At 28.4% G+C, this 27,650-nt stretch overlaps 1 protein-coding gene and 1 long non-coding RNA gene across 2 annotated transcripts in view; one reads left to right on the forward strand and one right to left on the reverse strand.

Annotated features, from left to right (window-relative positions):
- The window catches only part of LOC107452480 (lachesin), a 180,624-nt gene that overhangs the window by 131,960 nt on the left and 21,014 nt on the right, over positions 1-27,650 (reverse strand). The gene's annotated exons all lie outside the window — the stretch shown is intronic.
- On the forward strand, positions 79-27,240 carry LOC122268816 (uncharacterized). Its single transcript, XR_006224698.3, has 3 exons — positions 79-413; positions 25,631-25,721; positions 27,001-27,240. It is a non-coding gene; the product is annotated as an uncharacterized LOC122268816 (long non-coding RNA).

Consider the following 27,650-nt stretch of genomic DNA (forward strand, 5'->3'; position numbering starts at 1 on the left):
CGCTATATCCGACTTCCGATTGACAGAAAACCTTAGAAAACCAGCAAAATCACTTATCTCGTAGGGATTGAGACATGACGCGGAAGTATCCAGGTCCGAGGCATATTTAATCACAGCTCTGTGTATCCGGCAGCAAGTCCCTTACCGGGCTCTATGTTGTCTTACTCATCCAGGCGAGTACGCAATTTCCGGATAGATGAAGGCTCTCTTCATCAGAGCATGATCTTCATTACCCTGATTGTCCGGGACAACATCCTGATACAAGTTGCAAAGAGAAACTCAATTCTCGTTTTTTTTCTGGTCTTGTTTACCTTGCTTTCTTAAGTTTTCTTTGGCAGGGATGAAAGACGAAAAATATTGCTGAGAGAGCAAGAGAGCTAAATATTATTGCCAATCACAGAGTAAGCAATGATGTATGTATTCCCTTTTTTTAGACATTTTTTTATTACTTCCAATATATCTTGTCTTTATTTTTGTTATTAGAAAATTGAATCACTATATCTTAACACACGCATGCATATTGAAAATGTTGGAGGTGACTAGTTTGACTTTTTCCGGCTTTTTTAGTGTTGATTAAAATATGTTAAAAAATAATTTATTAATTTATTACTGCTAAGCATTTTCTCTTCAGAAATCGGAAATGCCTGATTCAACATAATTATTTTAAATAAAAATATAATAAATTTACATTGCATTTTTGCTTATGAGCCAAAACACAAGCTTCTATTATTTGTGGTTCTCACTTAAAAGTAATAAGTTAAGTAATATAGAAATTTTAAAAAAATATGCTATTTAATTGCTTTAATCTCAGGTTCTGTAGATATCATTAATGTTATGCCATATGTTTTGTCAGAATCCTATCTTTTAAATACTACACCGTAATGATTAAAAAGTGAGATTTTGAGTTTTAAATAAAATTTAAAATATTCGAGAGCTTTATCTAATAGTTAAACTCATTTCAACATAAAATTTAGAAAAGACTAAAAGACTTGAATAAATATATATATATATATATATATATATATATATATATATATATATATATACAATTCAATTTACACACTTGCTTAAAATTACAATAAAAATGAATTTCATTCAATTCTAAAAAACAGCGCTTTATTTACAGTTTTACTGTTGCGGTATAATGGGGCAAATAATAACTTGAATTGATATGTTTAAAACTTATATTAGTTCATAACTGCGTTTTATTTGTTTATGAAAAAAAAAAGATTTGCAGTGATAAAAATCCCCGAAGACTTTTAATTAATTAATTTCGCACATACTACTTATAATTTACAATAAGTAATAGTGTTAAATTTTCAGAAAACAATATCTCATTCATTTACAACTTTTAAAGAAAAGAAAATTCGCCTTTAAATGCAATTTCGTTGCACATGGTGCACCGAAAAAAAGCAATTTAAACTCTCTAAAATCTTCATAAATAACTTTAATTAATTTCGAGCTAACTTTCATGTAATGGCGCTTACTTTAAGTGGGAGAACTTCAGCTTAAAAAATTCTATCAAAAAGATTTTGCTTGTCCTTAACGCTTGTTCCATTGTCTCTTAGCTGTGACTTAATTATCTAAATGTGCCTGTACGAAGTAGTAGAAGTAAAGTTTTTACTTTTCTCTTTCTCTGTACAACGACTGAAACACTAAGTCCCCAACGGTAAGTCGCGAACCTTTTAATGACAGGAACAAGTTAACCTGGACTTGCACCACAATTTCATGACCAAGGTTGATGAAAACTAGAGAGGGGGAGAAAAGCCCCAGTTACGAACTGTTTGAGAAATCATTTACATCTGCAATAGAATTTATGCTAATCGGAAAGGCTTTTAAGCGCAATCTCAAGCAGTTCATGTCTGGCATAAAAATGCTAATTTAGCAATTGCGAGCATTCTAATGTTCTCGAGAAAAGTAACGAAAAGTGAAAGGTTCAACTTAAATTAACTTCTCCAAAAGCATTTTGAGATAATGTCACTGTTATGAAATGATAGTCTCTTTTATTGAAATTTACTGCATGGATGAAATTCAGGCTTATTCATTACATTTAAGCACGGAAAGCTTTAATTATTTTTAAATTTTTGCTTACAGTATTTTTATAATAATTTAACTAAACGTATAACTAATTATTATATAGCAAATTAAAATATAACTAATTAACTCATGTGTTAATTTATTAAAGAGAAATTCATTTCAAAATTTATTTTAGTGAACAACAATAAAGTATTAAATTCAATAAGTACTAATACATGTACAAATTAATGTCATCTTCATTTCATAAAATATACAATTTATAATATTCTTTGGTCAATTACATTGATCTAATAATGCTCTTATAATGCTCTTATTTACGTATTAAGTTTTAAGTATAATTGCAGAATAAATCTGAAACGAAATCTTCTAATCTACAACAAAATCTCAAACTTATCTGCTACTTGAACGCCAAGATTATTATTGCAAAAATTATGTTTTATCTAAATTTTGATTAATTTGCAAACATAAAGTAGAATAAGGTTATACAGAAAAACTTCATGTTCAAATTTAATTTGTATTTTATGCAATTACACTTTAGCTTCGTCGAAAAGAAGAGAAAAGGATGCTTGTATTAAGCCCATTGACAAAATCGGAAACAAAAGATTAATTTGTGGATGATAATATTATAATAAAATCTTTTCATTTTAAAGGAGGAAATTAACATAATTGTACTTTTGGTGTCCCACGGAGAAAAAATTTTTCTAGTAAAATTACTGTACTGTATGGTTTTCACATTCCTGATATAAAAAACGGAAAACTTATATTTTATTTTAACTATTCATTTTGTAATTTTCCGTTTATAAGTTAATGATTAACCAAAAATTCTGGTTTTTAAAATGACAGCGTTTATTATTACACGCTTAATAAAAAATGCAAAACTAAAAAGTTTATATAACCAAATAAATGGTCTTTATGATATGCTCTTAGATATCATAATACCATTACCAAATTTTGCCACAGATTAAAAGAAAACACTATTTTATTGTTAATTTTACCAAAGTCATCATCAAAGCACTTAGGTAAAAATTACCGAGCTCTTTGGTGTTCCCATAGAGAAAGAATTTCGGTAAATTTTACCTTATGATTGTAGTTCTAACCAAAATTTTTCTTCTCAATATATCATTTAATATTTTTATGGCAAACTATCAGTAAAAAAACAGCAAGTCCGCAACCAAATCAAACTATCATGTTTTACAATATTCCATTAGACTTAGTAATAAATGATTTTTAACCCCTGTTAGGATTCATTAATATTGCTAAATACCCATTATAATTTATATGCATGAGCACAAGCAGACTTCGACAAAAGATTAAACTTTTCAATAATTAAAAATTAAATAAACATGTGTAATATTTTCACTAATCCGTAAAATTAATTTTGGTATCAGTATTATTGAAATCTCTTGCATCAAATCTGATTGTAAACTACCGATCAGAAAAAGAACTGAAATCAATATTAAAATCAACTCCGAACTTTTACAACATGATAATTATAATTAAATATTTTAAACATCTGGTGATAGTTTATGAATCATACTAAATACTTTTTATAAAATAAGCACACTCACAATTCTTCGTTAAGTAAATATTAATTAAAAAACAATGTGAATTAAAAAAAAAAGTTTATTTTTATACTCACTTAATGTCATATGCCTCAAAAAATTTATAATTAATTCTAAAGTGAAATATCATGAAATGAAAGCTTTTTTAAAATTATCATTATTACCTTTTTTATAAATTAAATGCTATAATGTATAAAAACAAAACGTATATGTACCTTTTTTTAAAATAAATGCCATGTTTTCATTTGAATGCTTTTCTATAAAATTTTTATGCAATCGCTTTAAATCATTTTTCTTCAAAGCAACTAATTATGTATTTTTCTCATTTGGAAATGCAAAGATTAGCTTTTTTACAACTATTTGAATAAAAATGAAGCTAGTGTAAGTGTATAAAAAAGTTATGTTCATGATTGGATTAAATAATGCTATATTCAATATTAAAAAAAAATTAAACGTAAGTATTTAAGAAATATTTTTTATCAAACATTTATCTATTTTAATATTTTAATAACTAATCATTTTTACATTAGTGTAATTTAATTTGTTCTCTTGAATTAGTGATAACTATTTTTTTTAAATAGATTAGTTTACTTCTTTTATGCATGACTGATATTTATGATTTAAACAAGTTTATAAGCTGCAGAGCAGGAGAAAATTCTGAAACATTAGGAATGCAATGGATTTGAATCGGATGTAAGCAATTTCTAGAAATTCCTCCCAGAACAATAATAAAATAAGTATTTGATTTGAAACTACAAATTACACTAGGGAACAAATTTTTGTTGCTATTATTTAAGCGCTTGATCTTTCCTAATTCGGTGGTGGTGATTTCATATTTGACATTAGTTTTGCGCCTGAAGTTAAATTTTTTTAAATAATCATTTTAGTCAATTTTTTTGTCAAAATGTAAACGTTTGGGACAATAATATACAATGGGACAATAATATACAATAATGCGTAACGGAAATGTTACGACAAAATTCTAAGGGACTTATAGCTCATCATCAAGATTGAAATTTCAACGAAACCCATGCCCGGAAATGTCATCGTACTCAGCTAGGATTGCTTCCATATTGTGAACTAGTCAGAAGCATGAGAAGAAATATAGAAATACGAAATTCATAATGGAGACGCCCCCTGAGAGGCTTAATTTTGATAATTTATTGATATTTTTGGGTATGGGCTCCTATTCAATTTAATTATGATGAAGCCTAACTCCCCTAGAAGTTTCTCTCAAAATTTGCTTTTATATATGAGCTTTTAAATTTGTACATTTCGGAGAAATAAACTAAAAATACCATTAAAAGAAACTATAGATTGGAGAAAGAAACCCTCTGCTCATTGTAGATCAGTGGTGCGAAAATATCTGAAATCTTTAAGGAAAAATATTTCCCAGTGCCAAACTAATACTTCTCAAAATGAAACCTTTCACCACATTCTTGTGTTTTAAGGACTAAAGCAGTTTACTGAAGAAGACCTCTTTCATTCAGCAGTTGTAACTTTATTTCATGAGTTCATTTATATTGAGCTCTCTTTAAACTTCATGCTTATTTATAACTTATGGTCTATTGGACGGGTTTACGTTTATCATATTGATTGATATCTAAAGACGTCTGCAGTTGTCTTCATATCTTAAAAGAATGGATTCATATAAGCCTTGTTTATAATTTGCCAGATTAAAGACATTAATAGAACAACATCATCCATAAGTAGCAAAACGGAAGTTCGTCGTGGCTCATCCAGAATTACGGCAAATTATCAAAAAATGTTAAAGCGTTGTTGAACGTTTATCTCTTCCGCTATGTTCACCAGACATCGAGCAATTTAGATTTTCATATATAATTGGTATTAGAACTTGCTCCTATACGAAAATGATATTTATTAGTTTTACTCAGCATCAGTCTTTATCTTTACCTTGGTAATTTGATTGAGTAAGAACTGATGTAGGAGAATATTTCACTACAGAACCTAATGCTATCTAGAAGAACATAATTCTCAAGTTTCTGGAAAGATGTCGACACCTTCAGAGAAAGTCTGACTCGTATATAATTTGATAAATGCAGATTAGAACTTAAATTTTTTTAAAGTTTTAATTTTCTGCTAATATTGATGCAAACTCTTGGAACAACTTCGGGATTATTTTTTGTTTTTCAATGGCATTTATCTCATTTTTTATTATACACTTAAAAAACCTTATTTATTTTTTTAAAAAAAAAAGAGAAATTCATAATTCGATTAACATATTAATAACTCATTCCATTCCAAAGCAATACATACAGAATACGAACCTTATACCCGAAACTTTTCTAAACACTAATGCCTTACATTTCCATAAGAACATCTTAACTCACATGTTCAATGAAGCTTACCGGATATAAATAAGATCATCTAGTTTCTCACTTGAAATGATATAGGGGGATCCAAGAAGCCATTAAGGCCCGTTAGGATGCCAAGCTCATATCTTCAATGCAAGTTTTCTTGGTGATTAAGTATGCCAAAAGAAAATAGTTTAACGGTGGTATAATATCACAACCACCAAAAAATTTCTATTAAAAAAATAAATGATAATAATTACACCCGCTCTTGGAGTATGGAAGGGAAAAAGAGTTTTTGCACAATTCCCTTCCCTGCTCAGTTCTCATTGATGTCGGATAGAAATTGACGCTGTGGGTTAAACAGCTTCGATGAGTGGAGATCCTCTTGGAAATATCTCTCAGAAGGACGAAAGAAAAATATATCGGCTAAGTAGTAGACATTCTTTGTTGACAGTGATTGATGAAACTGGGATGCAATCAGTTTCTTGAAGATTCCCCGCGCTCTTTTGCTCAGATTCGAAGAGAAGTGGAACGAAGTTTTATTTAAATTCTTTTACTCTTCGATTGTTTTGTTGTATATTCAGATTAACTGTATTTAATAGGTAAAAGAAGCAGCAAAACTATTTTTAAGTTATCGTTAAGCTTTATTTATGTAGTGTTATCTTACTTTCGAATTTTGCGATATTTTTTTTTTAATGTATAAATGTAAGTGCGATTTAGAATTTAATTATTTCAGGATAGATTTTTAAGCTATTTCTTAAAATTATTTGTTTTTTATGGATTTTAATTTTTAGTACGCATGAAAGCTCCATATATATATATAGTACACTGAAAACAAAACCGAACAAAAAATTATCTACTATTAGCTTACTTTCGTTTTCTTCTTGTTTCCGTTTTTAGTTCGGTCTTCCTTTTTCGTGTATTTAGGGCTTTGCTCTTTGAGCCTAAATTTTTGGATTTCAGCAGCAATAATAATTTGGCTTCTGCTAAAAATCAATTCAAAACGAGTAAATCCAGTTTTTTTTCCTTTTTTTTTTGAAACAATTATTTTAATTATCAAACTTATTAATTACAAACTTTAAATTATCCTGTCTAATATTATTACCTTGCGCGCATCCATTTTCGGGCCCACCCAAGGTAACTAACAAATTAGACGTGCTTCCGTATTGCAGTAAGAACGTACCATAAGATATCACTTTATTTATGCTTCTGTTTTCATATTTTGTAATCTGGCAATCTTATTACGAAAATATTTTAAATCATTCTTGAAAGATTCCGGTACGCGTAAGTTCATTTTATTCACTCCTCACTATGTAGATTTCCTTTCATGTACTGTTCTCTAATCTCTTTAAATTTTAATTTCTGTTTTTTGCCTGATATATTTGTTTGTTTTTTCGTATATATTTTTTACTTTATGTGCTCTAATTTCGCTTCAAATTTTTTTTAGTACTCTTCGCACAATTGTATTGATATATTTTGCTTTGGCTATATTAAAACAATATTAGAAAGCACTCCTTTTTGCGGATATAATCGTGTGGGCTGATGAAGAGATTACATTTTTTCTTTGTTTTGATTTCCGGATTTGTAATTTTTTTTATTTTTTTTATTTCAGAAATTATATTTTAAATACTTTTGAAAAATTATTTTTAATAATTTTCCTCTCTTGTCATTATTTTTTATTATTTTCCATATTTTCTCAATATTTTATCTTAAGTATATATATATATATATATATATATATATATATATATATATATATATATATATATATATATATATATATATATATATATATATATATATATATATATATATATATATATATATATATATATATATATATATATATATAAAGTTTTACATACTGCGAAGTTGCATAAAAATATGGGGAAAACATGGAAAAGAATATATTAAAGATTGATGAAGAGAGAAAAAAAAGCTATTAAAGGAGAACAGTTAAGTTAAAAAATTAAGTTAAAAAGAAAAAGCTGGAAAATAAAGTAATGAAAAGATATAATCTTGTCTTCAGCTGAGGAGTGCTTTGTAATATTGTAGCCAAAGAATATTATATTAATGTAGCCAAAGTATATCAATACAATAGTGTGATAAGCACCCAAGAAAATTTAAACGTGAATAGAACACCTTAACTAAAAAATATACGAAATAAGACAAATAAAACAAAAAAAGCAGAAAACAAAATGTAAGAAAAACACAGAACAAAACACGAAGCATAATCTTTATTCCTAGTAGCGAACTTATATGCTTCAAAATCTCTCAAGAACAATATTTTTGCAATGACTTGGCCAGATTAGAAAATATTAAATAGAACTGTACAAAGGCAGAGTAACTATCTAAATTTTTTTTCATTTATAAATTCTGAAGTGCTGATGGCCAAACTTATCTGCACTAGTAATTTTGAAAAGCTGGATAATGCAACGAAAGTCACGGTGTTCAGATTCACTGCACCTAAAGTCACAAAATAACGTGTTTTCTTTTTTCTCATTTTAAGAGAAAAATTACAATGTAGTCATACAGTCAAAGGAATAATTTAAAGTCTCAATCAAGTAGTTATCCCCTCCTTTATCAGCACACCTATTTTCCATTTCAACAACTGTAGCAAATTTTCTGCAACACCACTGTTATAGCTGTGAAAATTGTCACAATGACTAAAATAGAATTTCTTAATGAGCTTTTTTTTCTGACATCAGCATATGGAACTTAAAATTTTTAGCATTGAAAAATATATTGAGGGGCTCTTCGGTGGTTGAGTAATATAACAAATTGTTTTAAAATTAAAGAAAAGAAGAAAAAAATTTTTTCATTTCTCAAACATTTTTTAAAAAAAAAATGTCTTCATTTTCAAGCACTTTATAAAATTTTATCAGCTGCATTGTACAAGCATATATTTAAAAAAAATATTAAAAATATTTTGTGACTCCTGATTTTTTTCACTTATTCTCAGAACTAATTTCATTCAGTACATCTAAGAAAATTAAACTAAAACCGGTTTTAATTGTTTTTATTTCAAAAAATTTTTACCTCTTTTGAAAATTACTTAAAAAAATTGGCTCAAAGTTTTTTTTTTTTTTTACCCTTGTTATGGTAAATTTACAAAATAAAAAAATAAAGTATAAAAAAAAAAGTACTTAAGATTTTATACAATCTAACAAGTTATCAACTTTTAATTGAACAAAATTTTATTCTCCTTGAAAATTCTATCATTTTTTATAAATATAATGTTCATTAAATATATTTTAGGGCATTCCAATAATTAACTGTTTGAAGTTAAGTGAAAGTCCATTTATCAAACTCAAAACTTTTCCTTGCACACGTTTTTAAAAATTAATGTGAAAACCTGCTGGTCTAAGCTTGTTCAAATATAACGTATCGTTCTGTGAAAAATTAACGCTCCACGTTTGAAAAATAACTTCAAAATATACCAAGAAAATTAATTGATATTATTCACGTAAGAAACTAAACATAATTACTGCGTTCTTACGCCAAGAAAAAAAATTATATCACACAGTACATATTGGATAAAAAAAAAAGGGAAATAACGTTTCTAGTTAATTAAAAAGAAAAAAAAAACTAATAAATAAATCTCCTAAAAAATTTTATTACTGCAACAAGGTACGAAGTAACTATTTTGGTTAAATAAACTATTGTTTATTTTTTTAAATATTGATGAGCAACAATACTATATTTTATATTCTATTATTGATTTTTTTCATAGATTTAACCGTTGCTTCTAAGCAATAAAATCTTTTATCTTGAATCTACAATCTATTCGTAGAGCCCCGTACTGAAAATAAAAGGAAGATTAATGCGTTTAAATTCACGAAATAAAACAATAATGTGGAATAAAATATTTTTTGTAACTTAATTTACAAATAGATTAACTTGATCTTATTCCATTTTTAAATATACTTTATGTGCAAATACTTTTTTTCATGCCTTGAAAAGCAAATTAAAAAACTACTATAAAAAACCATTTTAAGCTTAGATGAAACCCAAGGGGTTAAAATAGTTAAATTATTTAAGTCTGAAGTAATAGTTAAGGAGATAGGAATTAGAAAAACCAAAGTATTTTCACAAGATAATGCTTAAACTTGCATGCGTTTTTTTCTAAATTCGCAACACACATAATATAATTGACTAAATATAGTTTGTTAAATACTATTTAATTTATTATTAATAATGTTCTTCTAATTAATATTTATTGTGTCGCACTGTTTAAATTGATTCTAATCCTTATGACTAAGTAAAACAATTATAATTAAACTAAACACTAGAAAGCAGCGTCCTTCAATGTTTCGAAAAAAATTGCAGAAAAATAACTTAACGACAGCTTTAATGATTTTAACCAAGTAAAACATTTTTTAAAATCAAAACAGCTCCTTATATTCTGTTATTAATATTTAAGGTATTTAGAAATCATGTAAAAAGGTGTATAGATCTTTAAGCAAAATATTATTGTTTATTAGTCGAAATTTTAAAGTCTAGTCATTGATTGATACATCATTGTTTTAATTACAGCATTTTGGTATTCAACAAAATTTATTTTATACTTAATTATTGACTTGATGATCACGCAGAAAATCGTGTAAAGTTTCAACACCAAGCATGCATCTCTAAGCATATTCAAATAAATTTAAAGAAAGGGGATAAATTTAAAGATTAACGACGGCAAATGTTTTACACGAGAATACTTCTAAATCTATAATGCATGTAAGCTGATTTTATTTGAAGAGAAGTTTAACAAAAATTTATTTAAAATACCATGCTTGAAACAATGACTTACTTTTACTTATTTGATCTTTTTTTAAGTTTTAGCTTTGATAAAATACGGCTGGGGATCTATTTTGTCCACTGAAACTTTCCTGATCATCTCACAATTCTTCAAACTTTTACCAGATTACATATTTCTTCGAAATTTAAAAATAAAATTAAAATAGGATTTTAGAGAACTACAGAAACGGAATAAACCAGGTGCTGCATTTAAAATCAATTTTGTTTTCCTTTTACTTTGTAGAACAGAAAAAAATTTAAATTATGTACAAAAATAAACATTCTTGACGAAAATTTTTACAACAGTACTGAAGGGTGAGAAAAGAATATTGTTGTTATTAATTAATTTCAGTTAGTACAAAAGATTCGAAACCTAAACTAGTTATGAGCTATTTAAGAATGAACAACTTTTGAGTTGAAAAAACTTTTTATTTATTTAATTTTTATGATTTAGCTTGCGCAAAATAATGTGACAATTGACTGACTACTTCATTCACTAAAACTTTCCTGATCATCTCACACGTTTTTCATATTTGCTTTATAACATTTAAGAATGAAAAGAAAAGGAATTAAAAAAGAAAAAAAGCTTACTGCAGTACAGCAGTTATAGAATTTCAAAATTAATGAATTGAGATTATTTTGAGGGTTTTCATTTTTCTTAAGTTGCGGACCAGAAAGAATTTTAACTACCAAACAAATTAAACATTGTTCTACAGCTTAAAAGTTATTACAGCAATTCTGAGTGTAAAAAACGAAAGTTTATGTTTTAATTTGATTTTTTTTCTTTTTAAATAAGGAAGCTAACTGCAGGCACCTCATAAGTAATAGATAAAATTCGGAACATAAATTATTTATAATTCTCATTCTAGCAATAACGACTCTTTTTAACATTATTTTACTTGATAGGCAATTTTTCATGCTTTTGATAATACAAAATTAAATGACTGCTGAAAATTTATTTTACTCTCAAATATTTTCTTGATCATCTTACACTGTAAAAACCTTCCCAAATTTATTGTTGAAAAATACAAAAAACTGTGCACGAGAAAAAAATAAATATAAAATCTTATAAATAGCATCTATGTTTTTTCTTGTATAAAAAATATTTAAAATTTAATAAGAAAACTTTTAGAAATCTGCCAATTGCATTAAAAAATTTTATAATATTTAATATCTATTCGCTTCAATTTCGTTAAACTTCGCTTGAATTTACTTTAATAACCTGTGCAGATTCAATAAACAAACGGACTTGATTTTAAAAATATCGCTTACATGCATCCTAATTTAATGACTCTTCTTTCATATTTTGTTTTGAAAATAATTTTAATAACTCTTAAGTACGTCAGATCTTATTGTAATTATAAATTTTAATTTGAGGACAGAGATAACGCTAAAATAAAAATGCATTAAAAGGTCTTATAATAAAGATTTTTTTCTTTCACTTTTTTCCTATAAAAATAATAAGACAGTAGATAAACAATTTCTCACGAAAAAAAATGTAATATACCTCATAAAAATAAAATAAAAGAAATTCATTAAATCAAAGTAAATTCTAAGTATTTTGTGGTTATGGATTGAATAGCGTGTTTCATTTTAAAAATATCTTTAAACATTTTAATATTTGATACCTAATGGTTCAAAAATATTAAGTTTACTTAAATTTCACATCTCACTTTTCATGATAAATAAAATATTACTGCAGCCGAAAAACTGCTTTTTAACTTGAATCTAAACACAATAGAAATGAATGACTGTTTTTACTTAATTAAAATATTTTTTTTTCTCAAATTAATAAAGTTAACGTCAAACATTTCAAAAATATTACTTAAAACTCCGAAATAAAACTCAGGAAAATTCCTTATTTACAAACTAAGTGCAACTCAAAATTAAAAAAATTTAGCACAGCAGCAAATTTGATTTCCTTTTCTTCAAAAATGTTTCGGATTTGTTTTAGAAAAAATAAATCTACTTTACTCTTCTGACGCTTCGCATATGAACCAGAAAAATGAAATAAGCAAAACGGAACATATTCGCCATCCTCTCAAAAGCGAAGCAATATAGAACACGTTCTTTCGTTTGAACGGATAAAAAAAAATAAAAATGAAAAATTGAAAGAAAAACAAATATAAAAAGACAAATCTCTACTTTTTCAAGTAACCCTACCGATATCTCAGATTTTAATTTCCTATCCATGAAAGGAAAGAATGATTGCTGTATGGAAAAAGAAATTGAGTTTTGTGAAAATTACGACTCGAAAGTTTTGAAAACCTTTTTTTTAAGATTTCCTTTTATTTCTCTACTTGGAAAGCGATTCGCTGGAATAATGATTCACATCTCCCATCGAGTTATTGATAAATTACTGTAAAAATGGCTAAGAGAAAAATCATTAAGATTGCGCAGAGGACCCCTGAAAGACCAAGCAATAATTTTGGCACTCGAAAGAAAAGTTAACGCATTAAAATTATTTTTTGAATTAATATTTTCTCCGTTGTTGAATAGGTCGTTTTCCTCGCAAGCATTTCAAAAAGGGGCACTATACGAACAAAATTAGTTTTTCTTGTTTTTTTCGTTTTAAATATTTTTTTTTTTAACTGGAATGAGAAAACGACATGTGGTGTTTATTCTCGATGCTCGTGATTCAAGCCATTATTCTTACATCGTTACTTTATTTACATCTAGTAAGAGCAAACCATTTTGTGCGTTTACTAGCAGGTCAAACTTTTCCAGTGACACGAAACGAATTTTCTTGTTAGCGTAAAATAAAGACTAGCCTTTTCAGCTAAGATGCTTTTGAAATTGCGGTATTAAAAGAATTTTTATTGCTCCGTCGTTTTCGTAAAATAGTTTTGCTTAAACATTTGAATTACATCATCATTTAACATTGCATTAATGAATCATTTTTTCCTATTTTCCTTAAGGAATGTTGAATATAAGTAGAGCGTGGTATTTTTTTAAAAATATGTTGATGTATTACTAAATGGTAATTTTGGAGAAAAAAACGTGAGAAAAGTATACATAATGATTTGTTTTTAGCTATAATAAAACTGAAATATTTTTAAACACATTTTTAAAATAATCGTTTCTATACATCATCAAATTCATTATATTTAACAGTTGAAATAAAAAACTCAACTGAAAAAAATTCTATATGATTCTTCGCAGACCACGTTGATTATATATATATATATATATATATATATATATATATATATATATTTATATAATTATAATAAAGCGATGGCATGTGCTTTAAAATGTTAAATATATTCTAAAAGGGAAAAAATATTGGTATGTTGTCCCCCTCATTATGTGTATTTAAATAATATTGAATTCATTTTGTCACCATGCTTAAACTTTATACATTTATTGTTAGTTAATTTTAAGATATAAGAATGAATAAATTGAAACTAAGATTTAATGGCATAAGGCCCGAAAGAACAAAGGTTGTAGTTTTTCGGAAAACTGATCAAATGATAAAATACGCACTGCAAATATACCTTAAAAATAAAATACATTGATAAAATAGTATACTGCAAAACAAATACTTTCAAAAGTGTAAAAAAGTAGATGGGATGAAGGTTGTATGCATTAGATCAGACTTTTTGGAAAATTAGCGCCGTCTTTGCAAACTAAATGCAACGGCTACCGAAACATATCTATAAACACGCGAGAAAATAGATAACTGTCGCAGGAAAAATATTGAGATTAATTCGGACAGTAGATCAGGTTTATTAAAGCTCTTTTAGCAAACAGAGAATACAGTTGCTCATGTTTCCATCGACAATAGCGAATTGCGATTAAAATGGAAAAAGAAAAGACACGTTAGAATTTTCTAGAGAATACTAAAAAAAAAATTCAATTATGAATAAAACCTTAAATTATACAGCGAATCATCTATTGCTACAGAGAATAGAGTGAACCTCTTTGCCAACTTATAAACGCTTATAAATGGTAAGTGACGTAATAGAATCTGGTATTTAAAATAAGAGTGCCAAACAGCAATTTTTTAAAAAATTAAATTTTATCTATGCATTTTTGTAAAAAAATAAAATAATTAGTTTAATAAATATGCATTTGAAATTTATCATTGAAAATTAGTAATTATACTTATTATATTATTATCAGGGATATAATTATATATTTGTCATCACTATTACACTAGCAAAAACTAAACAGTAATAGTTATAGAAAAATTCTTTAGAGAAGTAAATAATTCTGAAGCTGAAAATTTATTAGAATCTTCAAACGCAAATATATCACTTATGCTCAAAAATATTTTTTTTCACTATTTCAATTGCGATTTCGAGGTCTCCTTTAAAATTTTATATAAATAAATATTGTGATTGAGATCACAAATATTTTTCTCATAACAGAGGTAAAAATTTTATGAATAAATAGGTATACAAATTTGATTAAATTAATAATCAAAATAATCAGATTTTTTTACGAAGTGAAAGTTTCCTTTACGGTAACGAGCATGATCTATCAAAATTCTTTTAAGTTTCAATCTTTCGAGTGATTGTTCCGGATTTTTCCGCATTTATAGATGAATGCTGTTTTAAATAAAAAAGATAATAAACAGTTTTCGCCACATTATTTAGTAGACAAAAGTGTGTAACAAGTAAATTACAGTATAATTTCACCCAGAGTCAGTGCTTGAAGGAATAAAAAGGATTCGTAAAGCGTATACATTTATGTTTTTTGGACAGTTCGTATTCAATTTGGTATTAGCCACCCTTTACTTTAAAAGCAAAGCTTTTTCGTAACAAAGAAAAGACACTTAAAATGTACACATTTTATATTGTAAAGTTCCTAAAAGACCCAGTAAAGTACCTAAAACTTATGTTATTTAACAAAATCAATTTTAGAAAAGATGGAGTCTTTAACTCTTTCAAAAAATTGCCACATTATTTACTAAATTGAAAAAAAAATTGAACATCTGTATGCGCTCTTAAAATTTTAAGTGATGATACAAAAATAATTCACGTTTCGCGTTACTATATAACAAGTGCATTTCCTAAGAATTTTCAGGCAAAATAGGGAAACATTTATTTGGTGTTGAAAAAATATTCATCCAAAGCAATTTGCAAATGAATAAATAAAGTAAAAATTCTCAGGACAGTTTTTAAGATTGATACCCCGCTTTCCTGCTGCATTCAAAATTTATTTGTGGAAGAAATGAAGTATATTTCATGTCAGAGTCAAAATGTATATTGTTTTATCAAGTTTGTGTGGATGACATTTTTAAGGAGAGAAATATGTGGTATCAATTTTATTTCGATAAAGAACAAACAGAGACTTTGCTATTTTTCACCTCAAAAGTCACTATTCATCTCATTTTTTATAAAAATATCAAAGCAAGAAAATAAATATACTATTTAATGATACTATACAGATTAAAAATTTAGAGTTCGTTGAACCAAATCATAGTATCAGGTTTATCCATATTATGGTACTTTTTAAACGTGCTTTCAGCTGTTCTCACACTATTGTGTTTCGACGTTTTAATACTTTTCCGTGATGTCATAGTGGTTATATCACTGAGAATTACTACCGCATTATCGTAATCATAACTTGTGAAAACCGTATAAGAACTGTCATTGTGAAAATTCTTTAGTCTGATTTGTGCTAGCTTGTATTGGAAGTTAGGGAATTCGGCACTATTCTGAATATATCAGTAAAAACGTAAATACACAATTTAACGACAATACACAATTAGAAATTTAGGAGTCTGCTGATGCAAAACATCGTACTAGGTTTAATCGCTAGGCGTATCATATTTCTTAAACTTGCTTTCGTGATTCTATAGTTCTAACTGTATAAAAATATGGTTCAAGTTTACATCTTAAAAATATTTGCGTTATTTTCAACTTATTACGGATTAAAGTGTCAATATTTAACCGGAATTGCACAATATTTAAATTTCTGAGAATTACTGTCATGTTATAATAATAAAAAATTTTGAAAACCATATGAAAACTGTCATTATGAAAAACCTCCAGAGTGAATGGTACTAGCTTGAGTGAGGAATTAGACCAGTCAGCCATTTTGAATACATCAGTCAAAACATTAATCCATCGTAAAAATATATCAGCATAAACATCAATACTATCGCATTTAAGCTTGCTTTCATCATATTATAGCGCTGACTATACGACAATATGGCTCCATTTAACACCATAGGAGGTTTATACAGTTTTAACCTTATTATGATTTTAATTGTTAATATTTTGCAGTGATTGCACAGGGATTATATCACTGAGAATAATTGTCATATTATCGGAATCTTAATTAGTGAAAAGAAGATAAGAACTGTCAGTGAAAAAAACTTTTAGACCGATTGGTATCAGCTTGAGTGAAAAGTTAGGACAGCGGTACTATTTTAAATAAATTAGGAAAATACCCATTTTAACGAAAATACCCAGGTAGGAGTCGCCTGAACCAAAACATGGTGATAGGTTTATCCGTAATATCATCTTTTTTAAACTTTTTGTTATAATACTATTGCTCACGCTGTACGAAAGCGTGGTTTATCTTAGAGCGATTTAAGCCATTTTCACTTTATTATGGTTCAAGGTGTCAAAATTTAACAATGATTGCACATGATCCGCAATGTCTCAGGGGATAGAGCGCTCGCCTTCCAATGCGGCGAAACAGGCTCGAATCCCAGTCGATACGAATTCTGCATCCGACTAGCACCGACCACAGTGAAATATCCTCAGTGGTAGAAGGATCATGGGTTAGAGTCCCCTTGCCATCAGACTAACAGTGGCCAGTGTTCTCGTGGTCTTCCTCTCCATGTAACGCAAATGCGGGTTAGCTCCATCAAAAAGTCCTCCACGAAGGCAAATTTCTCCCAATACTTAATCCATGAGTTCCCTTGTCTTCTGGATTGAGTTCAAAATTACAAGGCTCCGGAGTTGAACATTAGTAGTCGTAAACACATAAAATTGGGTCGTAAACCCATAAAACTCCACCCTGTCTCTGGCTGATGGATGCTAGTATCTAACGGAAATTAATGCGGCCAGTGCTCAACACTAACTGCATTGCCACCATATTGCCGCTGTTATTGATATTAATGGGCCGTAACCTTTATGCCTTTCTAGGAAGACAACTCTTATTTTGGGAGGGCTTCGTTTTCTTTTCCGATATTATTGATCCACTCTGAAGTGGTTTTACTGAGAATTTAAATGAATTAAATGTGGGCTAAAATGGCGCAGGGCTGATTGTCTAAGAGTGAAACGGGCTCGAATCCCAGTCGATACGAATTCTGCATCCGGCTTGCACCGACCACAGTGCTGACATGAAATATCCTCAGTTGTAGACGGATCATGGGACAGAGTCCCCTTGCCATCAGGCTAACCGTGGCAGGTGTTCTCGTGGTCTTACTCTCTATGTAAAGCAAATGCGGGTTGATATTAGTTGATATTGATATTACTGAGCCGTAACCTCCATGACTTTCTAGGAAGACAACGCTTATTTTGGGAGGACTTCGTTTTCTTTTCCGATATTATTGATCCACTCTGAAGTGGTTTTACTGAGAATTTAAATGAATTAAATGTGGGCTTAAATGGCACAGGGCTGATTGTCCAAGAGTGCATATTTCTTTTTTCTCTAAAAATTCAATTAAATAATCTTAAATATACCTTAAGCATTTATAAGATAGAATTTTATAAAAAATCGAATATTGTGACTATTTTATACACTTTTAGATCAGGTCTCAAAAAAAAATTAAAGCAAGACAAATATTTCCTTTCTTAATCTTTCATTGAATATGCAGTAACATATTCTCCGAAGTCTGCAATCTGCCTTTAGGGCAATCGGAGATTAATTTCACTGTTTAATTCAAACAGTCTTTTCCAATTCAATTTTCTTTTTACAAAGTTTCTGTAACTAATGCCAGCATTCGCTACACGTTAAGCAAGGATATGTGCATTTGTTATTCTATTTTGCGCTGAAATGGAAAAGTAGAGTCGGAAATTAATTCCCAATGGAATGGTTTCTCACCCGCAATCAAATTCTCAGTCGTTGTTTAGCGTTATTTATCAAAGCAGCAGTTTAAACGAAAATTTGGTTAGCTAATAGCATCACTATATGCGAGTTTCGGTCTCCGGCTCATTCGTATGCTTCAGGAAGAGGTGGGCGGGGGAAATGAAAGATAATTTAATTATAGTTCCGATCGTTGAAACGTATCACGAAGCCCAACTCTGAGGAATAGAAGTCAGCTCGTTAATACTAAATAAGCAGGGATCCTTTTCAGGTACCCGGATGAATTCATCGCCGTTTTAGATTACTGAGGACGTGTAGATTTCGTCACAGCTCTGTGAGTCCATGTTATTGTTCCATTTAGGAAGTGTCTGGATGGTTTGTTCCATCACGTCAGTTGTGGTCAAACGCTGACCTAGCCCTTGAGGGCACAGGGAAACGAAAAGTCAACAGGGAATTTCCTGAGTTGAAGAATTCCCTAATTTTAATCACGGAGTAGTTCTAGCGGAGAAATTCCTACAAACTCATTAAAGAAGGATTACAGAAACATGATGTATATTGTTTGGATACATTGAAATTCTTTCAGACAGGGAATGTTGCTATTGATTAAGTAATCATAAATGTTTGGACGCGCGAGTTTCGTAAAATGTAGCCATTAAAATAGGATTTTTAAGTTTGTGATTGTGTACAATACCCAATGAAAATTAAAAATAGTTTTCGAAAATAAACTATGCATGGTTTGAAGTTATTATCCCAAACAAATTTCCATGGGGTTTAGAAATGCATTATTGGTTTTATCGGTTATATAAAATCAATAAATGGGAGAGAAAAAACTTTTTATAGCTTAGATCTACAAGCTAAAGGGACATTGATATTAATTTTGTTTTCAAAATATTTTGTTCTCTAAAACTACTTTTAAATGCAAGTTCAACTTTTCAATTTCGAGTTTACGTTTTAAATACTTATTCTTGTTGACATTCTTTTATCGTTCTATAGTTTGTTGTATATTATATTTTATATGTACCAATTGTTTGTATTCCCACCCTCTATACGAGGGGTATCATTACTCTGTCAAATCACTATCGCTGTATATTTCTAAAAATAAGACAAGTGATACTTCTGAAAATAAAATTTAAAAAAAATAGTGACGCTAAATGCTTTAATGCGTGCATGAAACGATTTAAATTTGTTGCTAATTATTATTGTTGCCTTTGAACTGCTGATGACACGGGTAGACTTTTTTTCTGTACCCAAGGAGTGTTTTTTTCTTCTTCTACATAAAATTTGAATATCATTGAAGCATAAGAAAACGTTTCCTTGAATTTTTGAACGCCTAAAAAGTTTTAAAAACATTCCAATGTACTCTCTATGCCACAGAAACATATCTTTCCATACACCAAATATCGAAAATTTACTATTTAAACAAATTTCAGAATATTTTTAAGTTTTTTCAGACTGCTTTTAATAATTGTAATTTGTAATTATGAATTTACCTTTTTTCTTCGTAAGACTCACCAACATAATTAAAATTGCATAGTGTTATTAAAAATATTTAAAGAATGGGAAAAACTCAACCTTATATAATAGTTCTTATTGTAAATATTCTAAAAGAAATCGAATTCATGCGCAGAAAAAAAGTAAAAATAATTTATTATCAGGAATAAATTCTGCCACATCAGCTTTTTCTTCACAATCAGCAGCTTGCGTTAAGAGTAAAATAAAGATATAAACTAAAACGAAGGATAAATTGTTTGAAGAAATAAATTGAACACTTAGATTCACTAAAGTGCAGGAATGACTCATACAATTCTTAACTTATCTTCTTAAACTTAATATTTTGTTGAATATAATAATAGTAGTTAAAAAATAAATAAAGCGACCCTGAGCTAGAAATGTATTATAATTTTTCAGAAGAAGTAAAGTTTTTTTGAAATTATTCCACAGTAAACTGTAAATATTTTTAGTGCAATCTCAGCTGTAAAATTACTCTAGTTTTTTTTTTTTTTGCAGCAGTCGTGAAGCAATTTTTTAAGTAGTCTTTAGTTGTTGTTTAAAAAAGTATTGTAATTTATTCAAATACACCTTGTGATGCCACAATAATCATTACATATTTCCTACCTTTTAACATTTCTACAATTACTGAAACTTATTTTTCTAATTGTTATTAATAAATTATATTCAAATTAAATCTATTAGTCAGTTTTTTTATAAAAGCGATCATAAAATAGTTTATTCCTTTTTTATAGATCAATATAGCGGCTAATTTTTTTATTTCAATACTAATGTAAACTCATTAATTCACTGTTGCGCCAAATCGAAGACAAAAATTTATTTAAAACTCTTTATTATTAATTTCTTACAACAAATATGTTTCAGTTAAATGGTTATATGTACTAATTCTCACAGTCTTGTTGGCGATTCGTGATCACCAAAGTATTTTCAAACCTAATATTGATTATGGGGGGTTGGCTTTATTTTGGCTGCGTTATCTTTCGATATTTCACCAACCATGGATTAAATATATATTTTTTAGTATTTTTATTTGAACCTTAATGAGCATGAGAGTTATAGAACTGGCTGTTTTTAAAATACTTCTTAAAAGCTTAAAAAACGAGAGACAAATCCAAAAGCTAAGGCGAAAAACACAGGAGATGCATATCGACTTTTGTGCTGTTATATATTTCACAGAAAAATCGGTTAAATTAAAATTTATTTAATTGTTATTTTACCATATTCAACAAAAACTGACCAATTACCATAAAAAGATTATATTAAAACTCTAAATTGCGAGAAAAATTGTTTATTGACTGTTTACAGCTAATACTGTCCAACAACCAGAATTTCTTCCGTGCCAATCAAACACCTATAATGAAGAAACTTATTTACTCGCAGCAGGGTGAATACTATTGCTGAGAGGACTAGTATTTCGACATCACGACCAGCTAAACGGGGACTTAAATCCCAGTATTAAAACTACAATATTCCCTCTATTCCTTGCACACATGAAGAGTTTTTATATTAAAACTCCCCAATCGTTGACCCTGGATTCTTAGAATACGAAATTATCAATCGCGCATAGATGGCAACACTATAGAGCTGTTTGAAGCTAAAAACGTCTTTTATTACTCACTAGCCGCCTAAGGCGGCCAGCTGTCCGCCACGCTGAAGGTTTTCACAAATAAAGTTTTTTAAAACATAGTGGACAAAGATTAGAAGATTTTAAAGATTAGTGGACAATTAAAGTGTTCCTGTCCAGCAATTTTGTCTTCATATCCAGTTCTGCTGCAGATGTGTTATAGCTCTTGAGGATGTTTGAAATTACATAGCTACAACGCTTAAGAAAAAAAAACTAAAATGCTAAATACATGAAAAGAACACGAAAACGAATAAATTTTTTATGGTATCAATTTCTATTTCTATATAATTTTTTATGGTATCAAATTCTATTTCTATATCTGTTACGTCAAGCACTCAGTTATTATAATTTGATCTAGTTGTGCTTGTATAATTTTGATCTAGTTGCGCTTTCTACGTCATTTTGTTAACATCGTTTGGTTTGTTATTTAACATCGTTTGGTTTGTTATTTCTAAGTTAACTTTCAAAAAATTGGCTGGCATCAGCATTTTTATTCTTTAAGTTGTTTATTTTTTCTTTTGGAATTGGGTATAATATAGCTACGTCACAGGTTGTGTTGCTCCTACTAAATTTAACCCATGAACGGCATTTTCTGCGAGCCTAACTTCAAGCCACAAATAAACAAACGAAGTGTTCGATCATTCAAATAGCTGCTCGCCAGATTTTATTGCATTATAAAGAAAAGTTATTGAAAATAAATACAACTAAATAAACAACAACAACTAAAACAAATAACAACAACTACTAATAACAATAACTAAATAAACAATAACTAAATTCCATTCGTTTAGCATTGCGTCATATGTTGTTCCTACTAAATCGAAGTAGTTGTGTTTTTTTCATATTATACCCAATTCGTTCCTTTTTAGCGAAATGTTTTTCAACCTAATCGAATTCTTTGCCGACTGTTCTCTATATATATAAAGAAAATAAAGTAAATATTTTTAAAGTGTTGTGAAAAGAATTTTTAGTTGTACAAAGTACTACAATATCGCTATAAAAATTATCGTCTTCGCTTAAGGAAAAAAAAATAGAGCGTGGAAAGAAGAAGAAAAACTTATTATAACAATTATGAACAGCGACAAATATATCAAAGCGAAGCGTTCTATTTACGTATCGAATATGTTGCCACATTTTTAATACAAAAGTTAAACTTTTCTCCACTTTAATAGATGAAAACTAATGCGAACTTTACAATTAAATTATTAATTCCTTCGTATATTATTGATTTAAGTTGTCGAAAATTAATATTTCAATTGTGAGGTTCGCATTAGCATACATTTATAAGAGTGGGGAAAAGTATATGCATTTTTTAATAGTTTTTTGAATATGGCTCTTTGAAGACGAAAAAGCAGACGAAAAGCATAGACTTACAAAATGACTGATAACTAAATAACTAATCAAAATTTTTGAAAAAGAAAAAAAATACTTCTTCATTATGTCAAAACACAATTATGGGCCGAGTTTCGTGCCCGGGCGAGGCTTCTGGGGCGATATATTGTGATTACAGACACACACACACACAGCCGCGTTTATTATTATGTATAGATGTATAGATTTATCACGATAAATGGATCGCTGGTTACTTATGCCACATTCCATGGTTTATATGAAAAATTTCAACCAGAACCCAACTCCAATATCCATTGTCTGGCTCCTGTGTCAATGCAACTATTCATTTACAGAGGAAAGTTTTAGATTAATATAATTGCATATTTCAGATTACTGCAATTTACAAACTGTAGAAATTTTGCTGCTCTTTCGCCACCAGAATCATGCATCAGAATCGGCTAAATCCCCACAGTCTTCAAACTGCATTTTTAAAAAAAAATTTCAGTTGCTTATTTTTAGCTGGGTTAATAAATAATATTTTCTTAAAACCTGTTTTTATCATTATTATTTGGTGTCATCCCGTGTCTTACAGAACTATCTTCCTTTTAGATAAAGAAATATTATAACCTTTCCCCACCGTTTTTAAGTCAAGTATTAAGTCATGCATGGTCTAAGTATTATACATAAAAACTAATATATCTCTTCTTAGCTTCAATACGGAAGACATTAAGCTACCCTTACTTTATTCAGATTCTAATAAAAAAATCGAATTGCAAAAGCAACTCTTTCCAGTGTATACTACTTGCTACTCCCGATGGATATAAAGTATGGAATATATGCCCTTTTTTATATTGTAGGTCAAAGCAACATTTCTTGAAAACAACTCTAGTTGGTTGTTGACTTACTAGCTTCTTTTTATTCATGCATAAATGTCAGCTGTTTGTAAGAGAAATCTGAAATGAAATTTCTTAGAAAATGTTGAAGAAGTTATTTATATATTTGTACATGAATACCTAAATTTTATTTTTAAAAAATGCTATATATGTTTCCTTATTAAAAATGTGGCGTATTATGTATGGGACTAAAACAGTTTACTTATAATGCTTTGCAACGACAAATATTGTTAACCCACTCACCATTAAAAGTTACTTAAATGTCTAAGATGAGATTATTTTAATCCTATCTGTAATGTACGATATTTTTTATTATATACATGGTATATATGTATATTTATGCGGCATTTGGCATATATTTTTATTATTATGAATCAGACTTCCTTTTGGAACTGGGGAAGTAATTAAGAATAAATATAGTTTTTATGTAATAGTTTTTAATTATAAATATAGTCAATAAAGCTCTTTGTCTTTACTAATTAAAATTAATATGTATGAATAAAAATATATTTAACATATCATGATGGTAGAGAGGAAACAAAGAAAAGAGAGGAAAAAACATATAGTTTATTAGTAAAGTAGTAGTTTAATGTTATTTAAATTACCAATCAGGATTTGCCAGCTTTAAAGTTATCAAAAAAAACTATTTCAATCAAAATATAATTTTTTTTAAAGCTAAAATAATTAATCCAAGTGAGATATAAACCATTCCGAATGATATATGATCATAGTTACATGTCGTTGATAATTTTTTTTATTTAATTTTTATTGTAACAAGCATTCTGCATTCATTTTATTAAAATTCTTTTACTTAAAATCATAATAGTTATATAATTTATTTCGAAGTGATTTATGTTTCTTTTTTAAAAAAGTATCGACTTTGAAAAAAATAAACAATGATGACTGAGAAGCAATCATGAGAGACGTTAAACGAAGCGAGGGAAAAACAAAACCTCCCAATTGAAAAAACAAATTCCTAGTTTGCAGTTTTCATTCACTCTGTGATTCTTAGGGCTACAGGTTAAAGTATTTATTCTTATTAAAATATAAATTTAATATAGCATCTGAAAATTTAAAGAATTGAACAGAAGAAGATTAAGCTATTCAGGAGATTAAAACGGAAATCTGTTTTAAGAAATGAATAAGTGTGAATCTGAAATATAAATAATTATACAAGGACATAATTAGTGTTTAAAATTTTTAGCATGTCTCAAGTGAAGAAATAAATAGAAACTGAGTCTTACAGGTTTGCAAAATTATTGTTATGTGACAATCAGAAACCTGTCTTAGCAAGAATTAATATCTAATCTATAACAGTTATAAAACAAATTATTCTAACATATATCTTAATAGAAGTAATAACGACTAATTTTGAGTATTGTCACAATAACTTTTTGCAAATTTGAATGATTATAACACCGCATTATTTTCCCATCAGCACGATAAAATAAACATGATTTTTTGTTGCAGATATTTGGCAACGGAAAGATTTGTTTTGGCTGTCGATTCTCTTTCTTAGTAGAAAGAGGACAAAGAGTTTGTGGCTTCTTATCAGATTTATAAGGATCTTTTCATTTCCAGGGACAATACCCCGTGGCACTTTACAAAGCTATTTCTTTCAAAGAAGCAAACACATCACACCAAGAAAAAATATCTGAATAGGTCGATAAAAGTAAGAAACATTCAAGATAATGACTACCAAAAAATTTTTTTATTTCATATTTTTTATTGTACTTTTATTACTATTATAAGTTAATATTTATTTATTTTGACTCATAAATCATATAATCATCAAAGCTAAGATAACAATGACACTTGGTAAAAAAATGTAAAAATAGTTTCTTACAAGAATATTAATCATTTTTTAAGGATAAATTTATATTTTTTAGGCCACAATAGTAACTAATGGCTTGGGAATAATACATATGTTATATATTCGAACAATTGTGTTAACACCTCTTGTAAGATATATGAAAGCATAAAGAGTAAACAGTTCAAATGTAAAAATGTTAAGTAATTAGAAATTATTAAGTAATTTTCGAAGAAATTTTTTGAATGTTGTAGCAATTTATTTAATTATTAGGATTGTATTCAAGTCTCTTTTTAAAGGAAGAACACATTCGTAAATAATAATATAATAGCTCGTGATAATCTGTAATTCTATTAGATTGGATCGTATGTTGAGTTTGATTGTACAGAATCCAGAATAGGCTATTCAACGCAAAACTTAAGCGAAATTGCGTGTTCTAAGTGGACGTGTTAGGCAGTGCTGATCTGATTATATATTTAATAATATTAGCGAGATGTGATTTCTGCTCCAGGCTCACACCGACCACAGTGCTGACGTAAAATATCCTCAATGGAAAATGGATCATGGTTACTCCCCATACTGTTGGAGTAACCATGACATGTTTTTGTCATTTTCCTTCCCATGTAACGAAAATACGAGATAGTACTATCACAAAGTATAGCATGAAGACTAGTTTGTCCCAATGCTTGATCCAGGAAATTCCTTGTCTTCTGGATTAGGTTCAAAATTACAAGGATACAGAATTGATAGTCGTAAACTCAGACTTGGGTTAGCTGGTAAATGCCGGATATAAAACGGATATGAATAGGATATTGGGGTATAACCATTCCTTGTTTGCTTGAAGTAGTAACAATCATCCGAGATAATAATAGTTTTGTACTGAAAGCTTTGATTATAAACTTTGAGATTTTCATCTTTTTTTCTTCTTGTTAATGTAACATGTTTTATTCCAGCAAAATTTGTACAGATTTTATTCCAACAAAACAGTTGCTGGTAAAGTTAAATTGAATAAAATATTTTTAAAAAAATTACAGAACAAAATTTTAATACATTAAAGTGAGCATACTATATTTTAATGAAATAAGGATACTTTTTCCTTTCCATTTCTGATTTAAAACTAATAATGCGTCCTTTTCATTAGATTTGGACACTCGACATGCCATGGTGAAGACAGTAATGTCTGCTGTAGAGAAAATTGCGTCACTGAATTTAGCAAGCGAATCTAATTTCTCACCAAGGTGAAATAAACTTTATTCTTCAATCTGAAGTGGCATTTGTTGTTTTAACCGAAATAAACCAGCTGAACTGATTCTTTTACAAGGTTTTAAAAAGAGGGCAGAAATAAATGGTTAAGATTCGATAGACGAAATAGTTTGTAATGAACGCATCACTATGATTGTTTTTATTAAACGAATGTCTTTAAAGTTGTTTTGTTCAGAACAAAATTATCAAGTTTTTATTTTTTATTTTTCTTATTCGTTTATTTTTATGGTATTCATGTAAACTTTTAAAAGTATTTATGTCCTTATTTGATATCGTTTTCTTACCTATTGTTTTTAATGAAAAAATGATAAAAAATAAGTAAAAAAAAGCTTTCCAAAACAAATAACGATAATTCGAGAAACGAATACTATTTAATGAAACATTTCCCCTTACTATTCTAAATGAGTTTTTATTTTTTAAATATTTGTATAATATATTTCGTTTTAAAAAAATAAGTAGAAATGAACTTGAAATATATATCGCTGAGTGTAATGTTGTATGGAAAGGAAATAATTTTTAAAAGCATGA

The sequence above is a fragment of the Parasteatoda tepidariorum genome, chromosome 6, assembly GCF_982258835.1.
Source record: "Parasteatoda tepidariorum strain Cologne lab strain chromosome 6, Ptep-v5.0, whole genome shotgun sequence".
NCBI lineage: Eukaryota > Metazoa > Arthropoda > Arachnida > Araneae > Theridiidae > Parasteatoda > Parasteatoda tepidariorum.